Source organism: Bos grunniens, chromosome 9 (genome assembly GCF_055505025.1).
Source record: "Bos grunniens cultivar Pamir isolate PY7600 chromosome 9, Bosgru_T2T1.0, whole genome shotgun sequence".
NCBI classification, from domain to species: Eukaryota; Metazoa; Chordata; class Mammalia; order Artiodactyla; family Bovidae; genus Bos; species Bos grunniens.
This window is the reverse complement of record NC_141173.1, coordinates 96,766,529-96,789,308: the sequence shown is the minus strand read 5'-3', so window position 1 is coordinate 96,789,308 and position 22,780 is coordinate 96,766,529. Positions and strand designations below refer to the sequence as shown.

Below are 22,780 nucleotides of genomic sequence, written 5' to 3'. Positions count from 1 at the left end.
AGAGGACCTGCTGCTGCTGCTGCTGCTGCTGCTAAGTCACTTCAGTCGTGTCCGACTCTGTGACCCCAGAGACAGCAGCCCACCAGGCTCCCCCGTCCCTGGGATTCTCCAGGCAAGAACGCTGGAGTGGGTTTGCCATTACCTTCTCCAATGCATGAAAGTGAAAAGTGAAAGTGAAGTCGCTCAGTCGTGTCCGACTCTTAGCAACCCCATGGACTGCAGCCTACCAGGCTCCTCCGTCCATGGACCTAAATGGTAACAAATTACTATATTCATTCGCTCTCTCTTTCTACACACACACACACACACACACCACGCACAGACACACAGAGGTTTATTATTATATATGTGTAGGGTTTTTTCTGAACAATGTAAGAGAAAGTTATGGACATGAGATATGGTTCCCTTTTATTCCTAAATGTCTTTGTTTCCTAAAATCCAGGAATTATAATATAGAGTATAATTATATAAAAAAATGGAAATCAGCACCAATACAATAACACTATTTAATTTGAAAACTTTAAATTGCCAATGGATCCACAGTGTTCTTTACAGAAAAAGGAAACCCAAGGCCTTGCATTCCATCGCCTTGTCCCATTAGTCCTTCATCCTCTGGAGCAGGGCCTGGGGCTTTGTTTGTTTCTCATAACATTGGCACTTTTGAAGAGTACAGGTCACTGATTGTGCAACTCGTCCCTCACTCTGGGTGTGTCGACTGACTCCTCGTGATCAGGTTCGGGTCGTGCACTTGGGGCCATCCGTCATAGCAAGGGAGTGATGATGTGTCTTTGTGCATAGAGTCCAGAGGCCCTGGCAGTTGATCAGTTCTGTTTCTGGAAATGGTAATTTGGTGATTGGTTAAGGTGGTCCCTGCCAGTTTTCTCCACTGAAAAGTGACTTTATATCTTGTAATTAATAAGGATTTGGTGGGGAGAAAGTGTGAAAGTGTTAGTCGCTCAGTCGTGTCTGATTCTTTGCAACCCCTTGAACTGTAGCCCACCGGGCTCCTCTGTCCATGAGATTCTCCAGGCAAGAACACTGGAGTGGGTGTTCCCCACTCCAGGGATTGAACCAGGGTCTCTGGCATTACAGACAGATTATTTACCATCTGAGCTACCAGGGAAGCCCCTGTGGAGAGAGACTTTGAGAAAATATTAGTCCCTATAATCTCGACCCTTTCCCCCACTGGCTTTAGCATTCATTGATGGAAGAATGTTACTGCTGTTGAGTTGCTCAGTTGTATCTGACTCTTTGCGACCTCATGGACTGTAGCCCACCAGACTCCTCTGTCTATGGGATTTCTCAGGCAAGAATACTGGAGTGAGTTGCCATTTCCTTCTCCAGGGGATCTTTCTGACCCAGGGATCAAACTCACATCTCCTGCTTGGAAGGTGGATTCTGAGCCACCTGGGAAGCCCTTTCATTGACAGAGGGCCAGCGCTTGGGAACCTCTGCGCTCACTGCATGGTGACCTCTGCAGGCCAGTCCCAGCATGTGGCCTGGTGTCTGCTTCATAGCAGGTGGTTCCCAAGTGGTAAAAAGGAAGCCAGAGGCAGCTGTGTCTTTTCTCCTGGCTGTGAGTCATCATCAATACCATGAAGGAGATCACTAGCTGTAACTGTGATGTTTTATGATCAATTTTTCACTTACCCCATGAGATGTTAATTCCATTTTAAAAATTCTTAATTTTATCTTTTCTTTAAAGATTTTTTGGAGGTGGACCATTTTTCAAGTCTTTATTGAATTTGTTTCGTGTTTTGCTTTTTTGGCCGAAGGGGGATGTGTGATCTCAGCTCCCTAACCAAGGATTGAACCCACACCCCTTTCGTTGAAAGGCGAAGTCTTAACCACTAGACAATCAGGAAGTCCCAGTAATTCCATTATACAATGCTTTCTTCAACATGGGAGGCTGCAGTTGTGTGTGTCGTGGAAAAACAAGAAACTAAGACAGCTCAATATACGCTGCTGCTGCTGCTAAGTCGCTTCAGTCGTGTCCGATGCTATGCGACCCCATAGACAGCAGCCCACCAGGCTCCCCCATCCCTGGGATTCTCCAGGCAAGAACACTGGAGTGGGTTGCCATTTCCTTCTCCAATGCATGAAAGTGAAAAGTGAAAGTGAAGTTGTTCAATCGTGTCCGACTCTTAGCGACCCCATGGACTGCAGCCTACCAAGCTCCTCTGTCCATGGAATTTTCCAGGCAAGAGTACTGGAGTGGGTTGCCATTGCCTTCTCCGCAATATATGATACAGGAATGAAAGCTGGACTTAGTTTATTCATTCATTCATCCAATAAATATTTATTGCACAATTTCTGTATGTTAAGCCCTGCTATAGCAGTATATAGTGGTAACAAGACAGTCATGGTTCCTGCCCCATGGAGTGTGTCGTCATGTGATGCTAAGAAGTACCATTTTTCTCTGCTCTCGTCTAGCAGTTGATGATGAGCAAGGATTCCAGAAATAACCCTCTCTTCCCTCCCAGGTTATTTCTGAAGCATCTCTCTGGAGGGTTTGGCAAAGCTGCATGTACAATGTATAAAAAGGAGCACTTATTAGAAAGAAGCCTATGTAATTCACAGCTGTCTTTAAGATTCATCCATAGCATTATTCACCTAAACTTTCTACATACCTGTGCTGTGGAAAACCTACTTCGAGTTGTTTTCAAAAGAACAAATCTGAATCTGATCAGGTCTATTTTATTTCCCAAACCAGCCTGTAGAGTGAAAACCAAGATAAACTCTTGATACTTTCTGATTCATAAGCGAAGTCAAACCATTCACACAGATGAGCTTTCCATAATAAAATTAGCGAGGTCATGATAATGAGTTAAATGCAACAGTGCCGATGTGTACATTATAATTTAGGTGAGTAAACTAATGTCCTCCCATAAACATCTGATAACAAATACAACTTTCCAAAACAAACAAAAGAGGGAGGAAATGCAACTCTCCATAACAACCTTGCAAAGCCAGTACAGCCTGGAGATTAAGGGTTACAGCCCCGACTGAACTCCGATAAGATAGGAGTAAGGCTTTTAGGATTTACAAACAGAATGGCCAAGGAGAATTTCCTGCAAACAAATTAGCCTAGACTCAGTTGGACAAGATACAGAATAAGAATTTTTCAAACTGCTTACTGTTTATATCCTTGAGTGTTTCTGATGGGTTTGACTTATAAACCTTCCCAACCTTCTGTCGTAATTTTGTAGTAAGATGTGACTGTGAGCTCAGTGCCAAGTATTCTCAACATAACCTTTGTCAATGGCTTTACCTTGTTATTAACTAAAGCCCAGAGTTTACTGTGCTTCACAGTCCACAGGTTTGGACAAATGTATAATGCATTTACACATGTGTGTGTTAGTTGCTCAGTTGTGTCCGACTCTGCAACCCCAGGGACAGTAGCCCACCAGGCTCCACTGTCCATGGGATTCTCCAGGCAAGAACACTGGGGTGGGTTGTCACTCCCTTCTTCAGGGGGTCTTCCCAACCCAGGGACCTAACCTGGGTCTCCTGCATGGCAGACAGATTGTTTACTGACTGAGCCACCAGCATAGAATAGTTTAAAACAGTCTAAAATTTTCCTGAGTTCTACCTATTCATCTCTCTTCCCATCTCATTTAATTTTCAAAACAATACTATGAGGTGGAATTTCACAGGCCCTGTTACAGCTGAGAACCCTGACCCCTCATTTCCTTCTCTACGAAGCTGTGATGTTTGTGTTTACCTCAAGTGTTGCTGTGAATCTTCATGGGGTTGACAGGCAAAGGCTTGGGAACCATCAGTATGGTGGGTGTACATGGCATTTGGTGCAAACTCTGAGTTATCAAGACTTCTCTGCCTATGTGGCCAGGATAAGACTGTCCCTTCTTGGGACCCTGATGGATTTCCCTTGTAGCCCATAGTTTCGGACGAAGCAGAAGATTTAGGTTTAGTTTGTTTAATAACGACTAGGCTGAGCAGAAAGAGGGCTCCTGGGGAAAGGGTGGCCCCAGCAATTCCTCGTTTCCTCTGGAGCCCCTAGAACTCTGAGCAGCTGACACAGAATGGGAGTCAAGGTGAAGAGCATTCTGACTTTGACTGGCAGTGACCGAGGGGGCAGTGGTCAGGAGGGTAAGCAGGGAGACAAGGGTCTAGGCTGGGCCAAGTAGTGGGAACCTTGAGACCTCAAGGTCCCTTTGCCAGGCGCCGCGAGAGTGTGTCACATGACTGCCTTCCCCAGCTTGGCCTCCTCTGTCCCCATCTATCTGCAGGCTTCTGGGATGGCCCCTGACGTCTGACTAGGTTGCCTTTCCCTTGGAGAGGAGGTGCCCTGAGCCCTCAGAGGGTTCCTGATCCAACCTGAGAGAAGCCTCGTCACCCTGGCATCATGGCTCCCCCTCCTTGCCCATCACCTCCCCACCACACTCAGCTCCACCCTCCTCCTCTTCCTGGAAGCCCTCCAGGGAGGCCTCACTGTGTGGGAGGAGGTGAGTGCAGGAGTCGAGAGGGGCTGGGAATTCTGTGAAGCTCTGTCTGCCCACATCCACAGACTTCACACTCCTTTCCATCCCGCTGCTCCTGCTCTGGAAGGCCTGGCCTGTGGCATTTGGGGATGGGGTCATGGTCAATGAGGGTGCTGTGAGCACTGGGCTCAGCCGCCCGGCCAGATGCAGGAGGGTGGAGCAGGAGCTCAGGCTGGCTCAATTATTCCAGGAGAGTCTACCTTCCTGGAGGAAAAAGCACCACTCAAAGGTACCTGGCAGCCTCTGAAAATCCTCACCACATCCTGCTCTGCCTGGCAACACGGGCTGTGCACCTTCTTCTGTTCCAGCCTGTGGCCAGGAAGGACCCCAAGGAGAGGGTTCTGGACTATGGGGGCAGTTTCATAAAGGCACACTCAGGAGCTGCCTGGGTGGCACTTTCCAAAGTGAAGGCTGAGCCCCGGAGTGGGGTGGTGGGGGAAGGTGCGGGAAGTTGGAGAGGTTAGGGGGGCTTGGAGGAGGGGCAGCCCACCCAGGACTCTGCACCTCACCACATTGCGTCTCCTGGGCCACTCAGGAGGTGGGGCAGGTGGGCTTCATCACTGAGGGGGTGGGGTGGAGGCGGAGGGAAGCTTTTGCTTTACTTGCTGGCTTGGCGTCTCCTTCCCAGACCTGAGCTGACTGGTGGCGTAGGGAGCTCATGGAGCCTGCGTCCTGGCGCGGTGGGAGATTTAATCAGCTTGGTAACCTCTTCCCCAAGGAGGAATCGGGGCTGGAGATTCTCCAGCAGGAAGGTGAACCCCAACTCTCCCGGACGTGTCTCTGTCCCCACATCTCAGACGGGCATCCTGCGTCAGTGTCCCGGGCCCCAGAGCCGGGCCCTCTGCGGTGTCCTGTGAATTAATTGGGGCACAACAGTGGGCCATTGGTCTCATGGGTGATGGAGGGGTCTCTTTGGAGTCTTCACTGCTTTAACCCAGGAGTCACTGTTCGGAGCAACCAGGAATGCCCTCAGCAAAGGTTCATCCCAAGGAAGGAGTGAATGAAGGTGAAGCCACGTGGCTTAGTGACAACAGCCCGACAACCACCTCCCCCCTCCCCACAACCCGGCCTGGGCCCCGCGGGTAGGCTGTACTGTCCACACTCGTGTGTGTTTCTCAAGTGCCCTGTGGTCCAGCCCCAGCCCATTCCACAGTAGGCACTAGAGGCCTCGGCCGGAGGGTCCAGGCCATGTAGCCTGATGCCCGGAGGACTCAGGGTGGCAGCTGTGAATCAGGCTGCATCGTCTGCCCCTTTTGCTGGGGAGAGGAGTGCAGACATCTCAGACTGTCCGGGATGATAGGACGTGCCTCCTGAGTACTCGGGGAGCTAGACGCGCACAGACCTTCCTTCCACCGCCCAGGGTGCCTGGGAACGCCCAGCACACGGGGTAGCCGTGCGCGTGCGCAGCTCCCACACCCGGTGGTCTCCTGCGCGACCCCTGGACCCGCTCTAACCTGAGCTGCGCAGCTGCTGCTGTGAGCAGGTGGGGTACCCCGTTCTGCACCGTTGCAGGGATGCGCTGTAGACAGTATCCCGTGTAACCTGAGTGGAAAAGCATCCGGAAAGTCGGCTTGGAAACCTTTCTCACATCGCTTTCACAGTGTCTGGAACCCGCCAGGGCAGGTGCTTTGACTTCATATCTTTCTTTTAAAGGAGTGGGGGTTCTTGGCTCTTAGGTTTCATAAATGGTTGCTGTTCCACACATTTATGTCTTGTCTCTTCTAAGAAGAGTTTGAACTCTCCCACTCCTGTAGGTTAAGAAGTACCGTCTCACACCTCTTTTCTATCCCTTTTTTGGGTCTAAAAGAAAGTGAATCACTTAGTCGTGTCCGACTCTTTGAGACCCTATGGACTGTAGCCTACCAGGCTTCTCTGTTAAGAGTACTGGAGTGGGTTGCCATTTCCTTCTTCAGGGGATCTTCCCAACCCAGGGATCACACCTGGGTTTCCTGCCATTGTAGGCAGACGCTTTACTGTCTGAGCCACCAGGGGAGTCACTTTGTAGATGCTCACTACATTTTCGTTCATTATTTAAAAAGCTGCCTAGTGCAAGGTGGGCATAGAGGGTTAACCAACGTTATCTGAGCTGATACTTCTCATGTGGATCATGATACACTGCAAATGCTCATACCTTGAGTATGATTTCTGAGAGCACACGCGTTGTAGGTCAGCAGGAAAAATACCTTGTTTGTGGTCCACCCCACTGACAGGTTTTGCTGAATAATTGTAACTCACCAGTGTGAGTACATAAAACATGAAATCTCAAAGGTCCAACGAGGCAAATATTTAGCAGGTGGATGGGTTTTAACACCTAGAAGAAAGACAGGAGGCAAATACAGAGGAAAAGTGAGAAATGGAGATTGGTCACGCAGAGAGCCCTCAGCATGGAGGATATGGTTGTTCCTACCTAAACCCAGGAATGTCTGTAAGCCCCTAGCCACACTCCAGAGGACTTAGCAAGCTTACGGCATTTTGCTGAGTGCGTTTGACTTGGAGAGGGTTCCGCCTCCACCAGTTCTTGAAATGAATGAATTTGTTCAGTAGAAAGACCTGGAGCAAAAGAATGTTTATGAAGTCTCTGTAGTTGAGGCTGAGAGATGTTTGTGCTTAAGTTGTGTTTAATGTTTGTGCATTAAAGAGTGAAACGTGAGAATCTGTAGGTAAGGAACTGCTCTCTCTGCAGTTAACATGGCTGTCCTGAAGCTTCCAGGGTCTGAGGAAACTGACGTGGCCGCAGGATGGAGCAGAGCCAGAATGTGGAGCTCAGTAGACGATCACGACGTTGAGCAAGACCAGGCCAGAGGAGAGTCTGCAAGTCACACCACGGACGCATATGTGTGCTTTGTGCAATTTGTGGTCTGCCTCTTTGCTTCATTCTTTTTTTCGTACCTTGGCATGGACCCACCAAACATCAATAGAGGTTACTTCAGACCTTGTCTGCTGTGAGCTATCAGTAAATTTGGTTTCTTCTTTACAAATTAACCTTGTTCATCCTCAACTTTTTTTTTTCTTTTTGGTTGGGAGCATCTGCAGAAGGTCTCTGCCTGGAGATGGTGTGCTAACCTATGTCTAGCAGACACCAGCAAGGCACCCAGGTTTGATCATGGCAACAAGGCAAGGCTTTAGGGAGGATCATTGAGAGCAATGAGGTAAAAGAAGCTCCTAGCACAGGTGACTGCTTTGCACCTCACCTGTAGGATGTGATGTTGTTTGCAGTGACTTATTTAACAAGGGGCTAGAGAACGGAGATTTGTGTTTTAGCTAATGAATGGAGGGTGAAGGCCTGGAATTTTGTTGTTGTTTTTACTTTCTATTTTGGGATGATTTTTGACTTATAGAAAAAATTTCCAACCAGATTTCTTCACCCAGATCACCCAAATGTGAACACTTTTCCACATTTCTTATTGTTCTCCCATCTCCCCACTTCCTCTGTCTGTCATCTCTATCTTTACCTGTATCTCCAGCTACATCATATTCTGTCTCTTTCTGGCTGTACACATATACATTTCCACGGCAGGCAGCTAGTTTTAATTAGGTTGTTTATTGACTGGGGAAGAATGTTAGGTGGCATGGGCGACACTGGGGGAATAGCTGATGAAAATCATGGAGTATGAATGCCCCTCAAAATTTGCTCTGTTTCATTATTTACAAGTATGTGTCTTTCTTGAGGGGAGTTATCTGACGTATTGATTGCCATAGGTTTTGAGATTTCTCAGTTAAAGCATGTTTGTTTTCATTGGAAAGGAAATACTGTGGTCATTTTCAGGGCTGAGGGCTGTTGGTTCTTTTGGAGATATGTAAAAAGGGAGGAATGTAGGGATTTTATTTGGGGTTTTTCTTTAATAAGCTCAATCTTGTGGGTTTTACATCCTTTGAGGCTTTTCTGAGAGTGGAGGGAAGCTGAGCATGTGTGGAATGGCAGGGTTTACAATGCAGGGTCACCTCCTTTACATCACAGCTAGTCCTTGTTAGAAAATCATAAAAATAAAAACAAAGTTGAGACACAATGGCTTTCTGAATATATTTCTGTATTGAGTGTGAAACTTAATTACTTTTAGCCTGGCACTTTAAGCCTCAACAAAGAGGACTCGGGTAACATGATTATCACGATTTTAAACATGAAAAGCTGTCTTTCTAAGTGGTATTTACTCTTCTGTGTGCTTTGGAGGCTCTCCCAGTCAATGTCAGCATGATGAATCACTTATTTAACTTTGCTTCTTAAAGTCTCTTTTAGTTTAATGCAACTGGACCTTTCTTTCTTTCTTTTTTTAAAATGAAGAGTCATCTGAATTCCTACAGGAACAAAACCACTTTTGATTTTTTAGGATAAAAAGTGAGAATGGATTCAAAAGCCATTTATAGGATGATTTGCTTTTATAAAGATACAGGAGCAGGAGAGAAGGGAGCCAAGGGCAAGTGGGGATGATATCACTGATGAGGACTAAGTGGACGGAAGAGGATGAGGCCCAGGAAGGGGACACTAGTCGACTGCAGAAGCTGGATATTTTTTCTTTGCTAGCCTTTTGCCCAGTATTAAATAAATTATTGATTTAGTGCTTGAGGTCATCACAGTCTCACATTACCATGGACCAGTGCTGTACTATTACTTGGTACTGCATAGAAATGATGTGAAGATTATAATGTTGCTTTAAAGTGTCACAAGATATTCTTCATTTTATAGTGATAGTGATGGAGTAATTTAGGTCAATCATCTCACTGAAAATAACCACCAAATAATTGTTGTTCTCCAGTTGCTAAATCGTGTCTGACTCTTTCCGACCTCATGGACTGCAGCACACCAGGCTCCTCTGCCCTTCACTATCTCCCAGAGTTTGCTCAAATTCATGCCCATTGAGTCAGTTCTCCTGCCCTCAGTCTCTCCCAGCATCAGGGTCTTTTCCAATGAGTCGGCTCTTCGCATCATGTGCCAAAGTAGTGGACCTTCAACTTTAGCATCAGTCCTTCCAAGGAATATTCAGGGTTGACTTCCTTGAGGATTGACTGGTTTGATCTCCTTGCAGGCCAAGGGACTCTCAAGAGTCTTTTCCAGCACAACAATTTGAAAGCATCAATTCTTTAGTGCTCAGCCTTCTTTATGGTCTAATTTTCACATCCATACGTGACTACTGGAAAAACCATAGCTTTGACTATACAGACCTTTGTCAGCAAACATTAAAAAAAGTTCTTTAATAGCATCAAGGAGCTATAAAGGTAGTGAGGAATCACTGGCTCCAGATTTGGAAGAAGATGAAAATTCATAGAAGCGAGGTTGGCATTTGGGACTACTTTTGACCAAAGGGCAACTGGGAATCTGAAATACATGTCTAGGAGAGTGAGCAATATGCTTCTAGTCCTGTAAGATCAGGGGAGCATGAAATTTGAGCCCAGGGCTCCCCAGGATAAAACTTCCTATGCCTTGGTCTCAGTTTCAGTGGAGTTGCTTCTCCTAGAAATAAGGGTGAAATGGAAGTCAAACAGTTCCTCCGTGAAATGTTGCCCATTTGTAGGTCATCTGGGTGACCAAGAAAATTTTATTGCCTGAAGTTGGACTAAATGATAATTGATTGGTTTGATTGTGCCCCAGGACTAGGCAAAAGCAAATGAAAACTGTATCTAAAGAAAAATAGCATCATCTGAGGCTTCAAAATATTTCTATAAATTAAAAAATACAATGTCAAGCACATAGTCAAAATCAACTATAAAAAAACAAAAAGCTGGGCACAAGGTACACATTCACCTATGAAAGAACCAGTGAAAATAAGAAATAACACACACACACTCATAAGAATATCAAGTATGGGAACTAATAGCAAGAGACTACCTAGCAACTATATTTACTACTTTCAAGAAGAGAAAGGGAAGCTTGAAAAATTTGGTCAAAATGTTAGTCCTTCAATCCTGTCTGACTCTTTGTGACCTCATGGACTATAGCCTACTAGGCTCCTCTGTCCATGGAATTCTCCAGGCAAGAATAGTGCAGTGGGTTGCCATTTCCTTCTCCAGGGGATCTTTCCCACTCAGGGGAAAATTTGTTAGATTATTGAAAACTATAAAAAGTGGCAAAGCAGACTTACATAAGAGCAAAGTAAATGCTAGTACTTGAAAATCTGACTGAATTAAAAATTCAATGTATAGGTTCAATGACAAATTAGATATAGTTGAAGAGAAAGCTATAGTAAACTATAACCTTGGTTATAGCAGCTGAGCACTGAAGAATTGATGCTTTTGAACTGTGGTGTTGGAGAAGACTCTTGAGAGTCCCTTGGACTGCAAGGAGATCCAGCCAGTCCATTCTGAAGGAGATCAGCCCTGGGATTTCTTTGGAGGGAAGGATGCTGAAGCTGAAACTCCAGTACTTTGGCCACCTCATGCAAAGAGTTGACTCATTGGAAAAGACTCTGATGCTGGGAGGAGTTGGGGGCAGGAGGAGAAGGGGACAACAGAGGATAAGATGGCTGGATGGCATCACTGACTCGATGGACGTGATCTGAGTGAACTCCGGGAGTTGGTGATGGACAGGGAGGCCTGGTGTGCTGCGATTCATGGGGTCGCAAAGAGTTGGACACGACTGAGTGACTGAACTGAACTGAACTGAAGCATGTAAAGGCAATAAGGTCATGAGAAAACATAAAACCCGTAGAGGATATAATTAAAAGGTCCAGCATATGTCCAAAGGGCTACTCAGAAGGAGCAGAGTCTAAAAGTCTTAAGCATAAAACAAAAACGAGTGACAATTTTCCTAGGAAAATTCCCAAAGTTTCTTAGGATAAACATAAAGGATATATTATAGTGAAATTGTAGACAATCAGATACATAAAGCTGCCAGAGAGAAAAAGAGATTACTTTTAAAAGATACGATAGTTAGACTGATAATAGAGTTATTGAAAGCAAGAGTGGAAGTCAGAAGATAGTGGAATATCCTTACTGTACTGAGAAAAAAAACAACTCACCAATGTAGACTGTTAATAAAAATGTCTTTTAAGTATAAAAGTGAAATAAAGACATTTTCAGGCAAAATCAGAGAGAGCTGTTACCACTAGAACTTCAGTAAAGGAAACACTAAGGAGAGTTGTTTAGGCAGACAGAAAGTAATCCTAGATGGAAGGTTAGGATACAGAATAAATCAAGAGCAAAGGAAAGTATAAATATATGAGTAAATCAAAATTATATTGATTTTATAAAACAATAATAATGTATATGTGTGGGTGCATATATATGTAAGTTATTATCTATCCATTTATATATCATCTAAGCAGAAACATCATTTTGCCAACAAAGGTCAGTATAGTCAAAGCCATGGTTTTTCCAGTAGTTGTGTGCGGATATGAGAGTTGGATCATAAAGAAGTCTGAGCATTGAATAATTGATGCTTTCAAATTGTGGTGCTGGAGAAGACTCTTGAGAGTCCCTTGGACTGCAAGGAGATCAAATCAGTCAATCCTAAAGGGAATCAGTCCTGAATATTCATTAGAAGGACTGATGCTGAAGCTGAAACTCCAATACTTTGGCCACCTGATGGGAAGAACTGACTCGTTGGAAAAGACCCTGATGCTGGGAAAGATTGAAGGCAGGAGGAGAAGAGGACGACAGAGGATGAGATTATTGGATGGCATCACTGACTCGATGGACATGAGTTTGAGCAAACTCTGGGAAATATTGAAGGACAGGGAAGACTGGTGTACTGCAGTCCATGGAGTTGCAGAGTTAGACACGACTTAGCAACTGAACAATAACAATGTATCATCTATCTATTTAAAGACATAAGACCTAAAAATCTTTAAGTTGGGAGGGACATTAAAGAACTTTTAAGTGTTGGAAGCTCCAGTACTTTGGCCACCTCATGCGAAGAGTTGACTCAATGGAAAAGACTCTGATGCTGGGAGCGATTGAGGGCAGGAGGAGAAGGGGACAACAGAGGATGAGATGGCTGGATGGCATCACCGACTCGATGGACATGAGTTTGAGTGAACTCCGGGAGTTGGTGATAGACAGGGAGGCCTGGTGTGCTTGCAAAGAGTCGGACACGACTGAGCAACTGAACTGAACTGAACTGAAGGTCCTTTTATTGTCCAAGAGGTAGTAAAAGTACCAAGTACTCTTAAAGTTTGATAAATCAAGAATTCATGTTATAATTTCCAAGGTAGCCATAAAAGCAAAATAGAAAGAGTAAAACTTTCAAATAAATAAAATGATAAAATGAAGCTATAAAAATGAAATAATAAAAATGGTCAATCCAAAAAAAGGCAAGAAAAGAGAAAAAAACATGGAGTGAATGAAGCAAATAGAAAACATACTGAAAGATGGTAGGTTTAAAGTCAAATATATTAGCAAGTATATTAAATATAAATAGACAAAATACTTCAGTTAAAAGACAAAAACATTCTGACATGATTGTAAATCAAAGCCAAATTTTATGGTCTTTTAAAGGCACAAATTAAAATGTAAAAATAAAAAGAATTTGAAAATAAGAGAGTAGAATAAATCACACTGTGCCAATAGTAGCCAAAGGAATGCTGGTAAATCTATATGGACATCAGACAAACTTGATCTTAAAGCAAAAAAAAAATTTGGAGATTAAGAGTCATTTTTTATTGACTAGGGATTCAATCCATTGGGAAGATAGTATAATTTAAAATTTATATGCATCTAATTTTATGGCCTTGAAATATTTGAAACAAAAAGAGACAGAAAGACTTGTGAGGGGATATGGATAAATCCATAGCCATGCTGGAGTTTTACAACAAATCTTCCTCAGAAAGAGGAAAAGCAGGCAAAAAAAAAAAAATAAAATCTGTTAAAAAAGATTTCAAATGCATGAGTAGAAAACTGAGATGCTGAAACCTCTGCATGGATCACAGAGCAAGTCTCAACAATTTCAAAGGATTTTAAAATGACAAGGTATATACTATGATCACAATAAAAAACAAAAAGATAATTGGAAAATCAGCATATATTAAAAAATCAGCATACGTATTAAGACAAGTATTTAACTCAGTAGCTCCCCCAAAAATCTAAACAAATATACTGCTTTTTTTTCAAAACCTGTGAAAGTAACTCCCTTTAGGGAGATCTTCACTTTAAAATGTTATATTAGAAAAGACTGTAGGTGGAAAAAACTCAATGAGCCAAGTATTCATCTCAAGAAATTGCAAAAAGGAAAGCAAAATAAATGCAAAGAAAGAAGAAGTAATAAAAACAAGAGAAGAAAGTACTGAAAAAGCAGAATAGAAAAGATCAACAAAGTCAAAAGTTGTTCTTTTTGAAAAGATGAATAAAACTTTTCAAAAAACTTGGGTGAGACTGATCAATGAAAAAATGGAAAGAACATAGAAATAACCAATGCTGGACATGGAGAAAGGAGACATATAGGCTGAGCCTTAGAGGATGAGCATGCATCAGGAGGTGATGAAAGGGAAGGGGCATCTTGGGCAGTGGGAACAACCTGAATTGGGACTGAGGCCTCAGTTACTCACTGGCCAGAGCAGTTGGATGGTTGTAAGGGTAGACAGGACAGGAGGCAGAGCAGGCCAGGATGGCCCAGACTGGGAGGGGCAAGCTGAGGAGTTTGGGCTTTATCTTGAGGGCCAGGAGGCACAGTGGAAGATTTTAAGAAAGAGAAAGAAAAAGCCATTTAGGCTGGCCATCCTGGCTACACTTGGGGAATGATTAGGAGGTGGGATGTGGTGGAGATGCCAGCCTAGAGTTGGGGAGGCCAATGGGCAGACAGATGCAGTGGTCCAGGTGAGAAAGACGAGGGTCTGGACCAAGGTGGAGAAGCTGACAATGCAGCAGGCTTAGAAACACCCTGGGGCTGGCAGCTGCTGTCACAGGACAGAGCTTTAGGAATCACCAGTATGTGCAAATAGCAAATAGCATGGAGAAGAAGAGGAATCAACTGCCAAGGTGAAGAGTATTTGGAGAGTCAGGAAAAGTCCTAATGTTAGCCCGTTATGTCTGACTTTGCAACCCCACCGACTGTAGCCTTCCAGGCTCCTTCTGTGCATGGAATTCTCCAGGAAAGAATATTGGAGTGCATTGCCATTCCCTTCTCCAGTGGATCTTCCTAACCCAGGGGTTGAACCAAGGTGGCTTAACCATTTACCAATCAGGACACCACCGGTGACTCTCACAAGACTTCAAGGAAGAGTCCAGCTTCTGGAGCCTAAGTGCCTGGTGTCATCCTGGTGAGAGTATGGCTGGGAGCTTGGGTTACTGTGAGGGACGAGAGAACACAGCATTGGAAAGCCTTGTGGGATCACAGACATTTTTTTAAAGTTGGAAGATGCATCTCTTCCCCCCTTTACTGCCTGCCACCCTCCACCTGAGAAATGAAAATCAGTGACTCACATTATATGACTAAGATTTTCCAACTATGTCTGTCCAGGTTGTCCTATTTCCTCCCTCTTATTACATATTCATAAGGAAGTGTTTTTGAACCTGGCCTCATGATTACTCTTAGTTTATATGTCTTTATCTTGGCTTCCTAGGTGGCTCAGTGATAGAATCTGACTGCCAATGCAGGAGACGCAACAGGCTCCGGTTCCATCCCTGGGTCGGGAAGGTCCCCTGGAGGAGGAAATGGCAACCCCCTGCAGTATTCTTGCCTGGAAATTTCAGTGGACAGAGGAGCCTGGCAGGCTGCAGTCCATGAGGTCACAAAGAGTTGGATGTAACTGGGCACGCAAGCACGCTAGTTACTTTATTTACCATATAAGAGGATGGGGAGACAAATTTTTTAAGAATTGCAAAAGAGGAAAATTTAAAGGATCATCATAGCTGTTTCTGCCAAGGAAGTCTATGAAATGTTTAAATCAGGAATGGCCAGTTTACATGTCAGACTGGTATTTCTGAATCCCAATTTTTTCTCCTCTGTAACATATTGTAATTGAAAGATGCCCAAACAGATGTTTTCTGTTATATGGATGTGGTTCCAAAGGTTTCTTCATATGCTGCTCACAGACAAATAATCCCAAAGGAGCTATAGGGGCCAATAATCTTCATTTTGTTATTGCATGTGAAAACATCTCAGGCTGTTTATGTTAGACGAATTTCATTTTAGAACAGCATTATTATTAAGACACACCTTTCTGTGCACATTTTTAACAGTAAATTCCTTTCCCTTATCTCGTGGCTCAAAATTCTACTTACTCCTTTCATGGTCATCAGATCATTTATTCATTTACTGTGGTCATTGAGAATCCCTCTTCCTTAGTCAGATTTCATCCCTCAGACATGGAGTCCCTTGGAAGAGATACTCAGGTTATTTAAGTGTGTGTTCAGGCACACCTATGAACACAAGTGTCAAGTTTTCCTTTAGGACTGGTGCTCCAGAAATGAAATATTTAAAGTGAAAATGGAGGAGACATTGTTTCTACAGGAGAGCTGGCGAAAGCACTGTTTGGTTAGACTGTATCAATATTGGTTTAAATCTTGTTACGTCTCAAAGTCATTCTGAAATCAGAGCTGGCCGTGAAGAAGCCCTTGTTAAATAAGAATAACCCTCTCCTGGGGATCTGAAGCTCTGACCCAAAGAACGGGAGGGGGACGATGCTGACCATGTGAGAGAGATCGACTGTATACGCAGTGTGGACTGAAAAATAAATACCGGCAACCTAAAAGTTAAAAGTTAGATTTTATTCGGTGAGAATGTTAGGACTCGATCCAGGGAGACAATACCTCAGGAGACCCCCAGAGAGCTGACTCCAGAGAGGCAGGGGAGAAGCCAGGCTATATACAAGGTTGCAGCAAGGGGCAGGTGATCTGAATATGAAAAGATTACTGTTGATTAAGAAAAACTAAATCGCTCACAGGAAGAGATTTAACAATCTTCTATGTATGGGAAGATGCAGGCATCTGGGCTTGCTGAAATCATTTCTTTCATATGTACCTAGCTATCTGGGGCCAGTCCCCGCTTTCTCTATTTTTCACTTCCTAATTCCTTGTTTACCGTAAGAGATGGTGGATGTGGCACATGGCCACCTCTCACGTCCCTCCAGCTCCTCAGCACTTACCGGGAGGAAGTAGCTGATGGCTTCCAAACAGCTGGCTTTGTTTCACCTGGGCTCAGAAATTTGTATTTGGAAAAGGCTTGTTGACTGATGGTAGAGCAGAAAATATTTCATTTCACAGCAGTAAGACTTCTGGGAATTCTAGAATATCCTAGGATTTTAGAACAGACTATCTAGTTACTTCCTCTGAGACTGTCCTGGATCTTTTGCTCATCAGTAAACAAGGGCGGGAGAGACGAAGGGGAAATACCACAGGGGGACCTTCCAGGTCTCGTGCTGGTGACGTTAACTTCAACAAGGGGAACAGGGTGGTCGAGTTGGAAGCTGGAGTTCCTTGGAGCTTCTGGAGTTCCAGAACACAGAGATCTCCTGTGCTTTTTGCTGTGGGTGGAAGTGAAGGGGCACATTTCCTGCTGGTGGATGGATCTAACATAACCACAGACACCAGGCCTGAGTCCAGGCCTGGGGCCTCCCTGTGCACCCGGGGGCACGGGTGGAGCAGGATGTAGAAACCTCAGCCACACCATTTGTCCATTTACTCACTCACTCACTCAGCAAGTGATCATTGAGCCCTTTCAGCATGGCGGGCATTGTACTCGGCTCTAAATATACCATGGTGGGAAAAACAGGTACAATCTCTGGATGCTTGAAGAGTCTGTTGGGAGAGATGGAGGTTGGAAAACTAGACAAATGAAAACTAAATGAAGAATAAAATCTATGCAGGAGGTTTCGGGGACAGGGGTTAGAGGTCACAAAGTCCTCTGAAGGCAGAGGCATTGGCCAGAAGGACAGGGGAGAGGGCCAGGGCACCTGCCCAGCAGGGAGGGAGCAGGTGGGAACCAGAGGGGGGCCTTGCTGTGACAGCAGGGGAGAACCTAAGGAAGTTCAGGCCAGGGAGGGAGGCTGGGAAGAGAGGGGGCTGGAGGCCTGAAAAAGCTTTTAGACCAGACAGTGGAAGCCAGAGGGTGGTTGTCAGCAGGAAAGTAACAACCCCTCCTCCTCCCACCCTCCTGCACTGGAAAGATATAATTGCAGCAGCTTGGAGAGTGGGTGGGGCTGGCTGGACACAGAGGGGTGTGAACACAGTGAGGCCAAGCGGGACAGGCCGGTGGGAGGCTGCCCTTCCAGGTGGTCAAAGGCCACCACCTGTGGCCTTGGCTTCCCCGTCTCCATCAACTCCCTTCATCTAAGACATTCATTATCCTCCTGCACTGGTCCCCCTGAGATGGGGGTCGGAGAAGAGCCCCTCGTGAGCGCAGTGACAGCTTCAGGCAAATGACTGCTCCAGGGAGGGAGCGTCTTCACTCCAGCGGTAGGTGGAGGAACCACCCCTCTGAGTAGATGCAAACTGAGAAAATGTGAATTGGCACCGTCCTACCCTTCCCAGGTGGCGCAGAAGTAGAGGATCCGCCTGCAATGCTGGGAGACCTGGGTTTGATCCCCAGGTTGGGAAGATTCCCCTGGAGAAGGGAATGGCAATCCACTCCAGTATTCTTGCTGGAGAATCCCGTGGATGGAGGAGCCTGGTAGGCTACAGTTCATGGGGTCACAAACAGTCGGACATGACTGAGCTGCTAACACTCACTTAGTGACCTAATGGGACAGAAACCACCTCAGTATTCCTCCATGCCATTTAAAAAGTCTGTTAACACTAGAACCTATTATACAGAGTGAAGTGAGTCAGAAAGAGAAATATAAATATCATATTCTAACGCATATATATGGAATCTAGAAAGATGGTACTGAAGAATTTATTTGCAGGGCAGCAATGGAGAAACAGACATAGAAAGTAGACTTATGGACATGGGGAGAGGGGAGGAGAGGGTGAGATGCATGGAGGGAGTAACATGGAAACTTACAATACCGTATGTAAAATAGATAGCCAATGGGAATGTGCTTTATGGCTCAAGAAACTCAAACAGGGGCTCTTTGTCAACCTAGAGGGGTGGGCTGGGCAGGGAGATGGGAGGGAGGCTCAGAAGGGAGGGAATATATGTATACCTATGGCTGATTAATGTCGAGGTTTGATAGAAAACAACAAAATTCTGTAAAGCAATTATTCTTCAATAAAAAATAATTTTTAAAGCCTGTTAACATTAATGTTCCCAGTTAGCAATCTAGCATCCCATTCAAAATATTCTGCCATGCATACAGTAACATACATGTGGAGTTGGCAAGGTGAAGAGTCTATTGAAATGTTGACAATCTAGAGGAGAGGACCTGAAAATAATGGACAGATAGCTTCGAAAACATCTGCTATTGTTCCCAAAGGAACATGCAGGAGAATGCTTGCTTTCAAATCTTGTCCTGAAATGAGGAGACACAGTTTACAGGACAATGGGACCAGAGGCATCTTATGCTCCTATGTTACTCTTTGGCTCTCTGAAGGCTCCTGAGGTTTTGGGGTACATGGCAACAGGTTGAGGTTTGATGTTCATCTTTGGAGACCCCGTGTCTTCATTGGCTACAACCTCCTCCCTCTCAGAACTTCTTTCCTTTTGAGCACCAGGCACCCTTTAAGCATCTCCCCACCCTCCTCCCCTGCGAGATACCCAGGGCCACCTCTGCAGCCCCTCCCTGGTGGGACCCTTCAGGAAGTGGCCACTCTTCCTCCTGCTGTGGTGCAAGCTCACAGCTCGGGGTCCCTTCCCTGCACTGTTCGCTCTGTGCTCTGGGCCACCGGCTCATTGGACCTATAATCCAGGCTATTGGGCCCTGGTGCTGGCAGGCACTTCATTGAGGTCACCAGAGAACAAAACACTACTTGCTTTCAATGCTGTCTTTATTTTAAAATTTGCCCTTAAAAAGCAGCCAGACAGAATTCATTATTCTCGAAGCAGACTTCCCTTTTTGGGCAGGCCTGCCAAGTAATTGCCGAGGAGACACAGAAGCAGTGGGATGCAAAGATGAGGCCTCGGGACACACGCATTTCCCCAGGTCTGGGCAGCAGGACCCTGGCTCAGTCTTCCCCCAGGACAGAGTCAAGTGCCAGATGATGCTGTTCGTTTGTCTCTGTGTCCCCACATCACACCCCAGCTCAGGAGCCCATGGTTCCCGTCAGTGCTCTGCAGAAACTGTATACATCCTGGACCAACACTGAAATAAAAAAGCAGCCACGTTGGTTTTCCAGTGGTCACGTATGGATGTGAGAGTTGGACCATAAAGAAAGCTGAGAGCCAAAGAATTGATGCTTTTGAACTGTGCTGTTGGAGAAGACTCTTGAGAGTCCCTTGGACAGCAAGGAGATCCAACCAGTCCATCCAAAAGGAAATCAATCCTTAATATTCTTTGGAAGGACTGATGCTGAAGCTGAAACTCCAATACTTTGGCCGCCTGATGCGAAGAACCGACTCATTGGAAAAGACCCTGATGCTCTGACAGATTGAGGGCAGGAGGAGAAGAGGACGACAGAGGATGAGATGGTTGGATGGCATCACCGACTCAATGGACATGGGTTTGGGTAAACTCCAGAAGTTGGTGATGAACAGGGAAGCCTGGCGTGCTGCAGTCCATGGGGTTGCAAAGAGTTGGACACGACTGAGCGACTGAACTGAACTGATTTGCTTGTTCTCTCCTTTCCCCATATTCTAATCATATCTTTCCTTGAACCTTGGTAAGCGTCATACCACCTTCATGGATGTTTTACATAGACTCTACCCACCTTTTCTCTGTCTTCTTCAAGCTATGTTCTTCACTCAGGAACTGTTCTCCACTGCCAGCTGTGCTAGGTTGTTCTGGGCCAACGTGGTCAAGCTGGCTGCACTGCGATTCCTTACTTTTCCTTCCCCGGGTTAGAGTTGGCCAAGATTTGGAATCAAGATTTGGATGGCATCACCAACTCAATGGACATGAGTTTGGGTAAACTCTGGGCGTTGGTGATGGACAGGGAAGCCTGGCGTGCTGAGGTTCATGGGGTTGCAAAGAGTCAGACATGACTGAGCAACTGAACTGAACTGAACTGAAAGCGATTTGTGTGAGCCTTGGAAGGTAGGAGTGAAGTGTGACCATCACTCACAGAAGTTCCTGGTGGTCACGTCTAGTGATGGGTGGACTCAGAGCTGCCCAGTGGCTCCCAGCTTGTCCCAGGTCCTCTCTGCTCTGGGTCCAGCTGCTCTGCAGAGCTGCTGGCTTGGCTGGCCATAGTGGGTCCAAGCCCAGTATCAGGTCATAGACCCTCAGAGGTAGAAGCCACTGAGGCATGGCCCCAAATCCCCCTTCATAAGACCCCTTTATTATCTTATTTGGGGGCTGCCCACCCCAGCTTTTCAGATTTCCCCACAAGCTCTAACTTTTCTGTTAGAGCCACAGGTGGCCTAGTGAGTGATTCTTCTCTGATCCTTCAAACTTTGCCTTCCAAGTCTTCACTTCTTAAACCACTCCAAGATTTATGTGAGGTCTGAAGTGAAGTCGCTCAGTCGTGTCTGACTCTCTGCAGCCTCACGGACTGTAGCCTACCAGGCTCCTCCGTCCATGGGATTTTCCAGGCAAGAATACTGGAGTGGGTTGCCATTTCCTTCTCCAGGATATCTTCCTGACTCAGGGATTGAACCCGGGTCTCCCGCATTGTAGGCAGACGCTCTACTGTCTGAGCCACCAGGGAAGTCTAATTAGACCTCTAATGTGAGGTCTAATTCACATTAAATCCCCTATCCCTAAAACCTGGCTTTGCTTTTCTCACTGAACCTTGATTGTACACTGTCCAACCCTCCCAGATGACCTTTGAGCCTGCTGCTCGGGGCCATGACTTCCATTTCTTTGAACTACTTCATCGTGCCCAGGGCATTGCTGGAGACAAGTAGATGTCCAATGGTGTTGGCTGATTGATAGACTGAAAAAAAAAGTTCCTACAAAATGTTTTTGGATAAATGACCCTCCTGCTGCTTCCCCTCTCCCAGAAAATGTAGGAACCTGCTGCTAAATTCCAGGGCATGGAGTCATTCAAGTGTCAGCTTCTGTGTGTGAAGATCCACCATCATTTCTTAGGACTCCGTCACAGGACAGTGGAGTGCAAAGCAGGGAATGAGCCCATTTGCTTTTCCCTCTGCACCTAGGTAGAGCAAATCAGCTCTCAGAGGTAGACTGTTACCAGATGAGTGACCAAGGGAGGGAGACTCAGAAGAGACTCATGTCCAATAGTGTTCAAGGCTCTGCTTTAACAAGTGGGTAGTCAGAATATTAACGACATGTGAGGAACGCTGTCACTCTTGGGATGTCTAGTAATCCATGTGTTCAAGAATGTCGGAGTCTTTCTAAGAGGCGAGACCAAGCCTGAAAGTCTGATGTCCAACAAATGAGTCATACAAGTTAAGTGCAGTTTTCACAGCTTGCCTTCCTAACTCTTTCTTTCTTCCTTTGTATTAAAACATATTTTGAAGTCTTACAATCATTTTTATTTTCTTGGGCTCCAAAATCACTGCAGATGGTGACCACAGCCATGAAATTAAAAGACAGTTGCTTCTTGGAAGAAAAGCTATGACAAACCCAGATAGTGTATTAAAAGCAGAGACATTACTTTGCCAACAAAGGTCCATCTAGTCAAAGCTATGGTTTTTCCAGTAGTCACATATGGATGTGAGAGTTAGACCATAAAAAAGGGCTGAGCGCCAAAGAACTGGTGCTCTTGAATTGTGGGGCTGGAAAAGACTCTTGAGAGTTCCTTGTATAGCAAGGAGATCAAAGCAGTCAATCCTAAAGGAAATCAGTCCTGAATATTCATTGGAAGGACTGATGCTGAAGCTCCAATACTTTGGTCACCTGATGCAAAGAACTGACTCATTTGAAAGGACCCTGATGCTGGGAAAGATTGAAGGCAAGAGGAGAGGGGGCAGCAGAGGATGAGATGGTTAGATAGCATCACTGACTCAGTGGACATGAGTTTGAGCAAACTCTGAGAGACAGTGGAGGACAGTGAAGCCTGGCATGCTGCAGTCCATGGGGTTGCGAAGAATTGGACATGACTTACCGACTGAACAACAACAAAATTTCCTTCTTTCAAACACTTAACACAGAATTTATCTATGTTTGATGATCTTGCTCTCTGAAGTCCTTGTGTGGGGGACCCAAAATTTATTTCTGTTAACTCACTTTCATGGTAATTTTTCCTTTGCAAATTTGATCTTGGGTTGTGAGCTTGAATTTGTTTGATCTTTATACTGGGGAATCCTGAGAGCCCAAACTGGGGATTTCCCTCCAGAGAAGACTTTGCATTTGGTTTCACTAGGATTTGGCATACTGCAGTGTCTTCAGGTGGAGAAGGCGATGGCACCCCAC

The 22,780-nt window shown here is 45.3% G+C and overlaps 1 pseudogene; it reads right to left on the bottom strand.

Annotated features, from left to right (window-relative positions):
• Positions 1 to 22,780, bottom strand: part of LOC147366422 (cytosolic arginine sensor for mTORC1 subunit 2-like) — a 148,077-nt pseudogene that overhangs the window by 57,589 nt on the left and 67,708 nt on the right.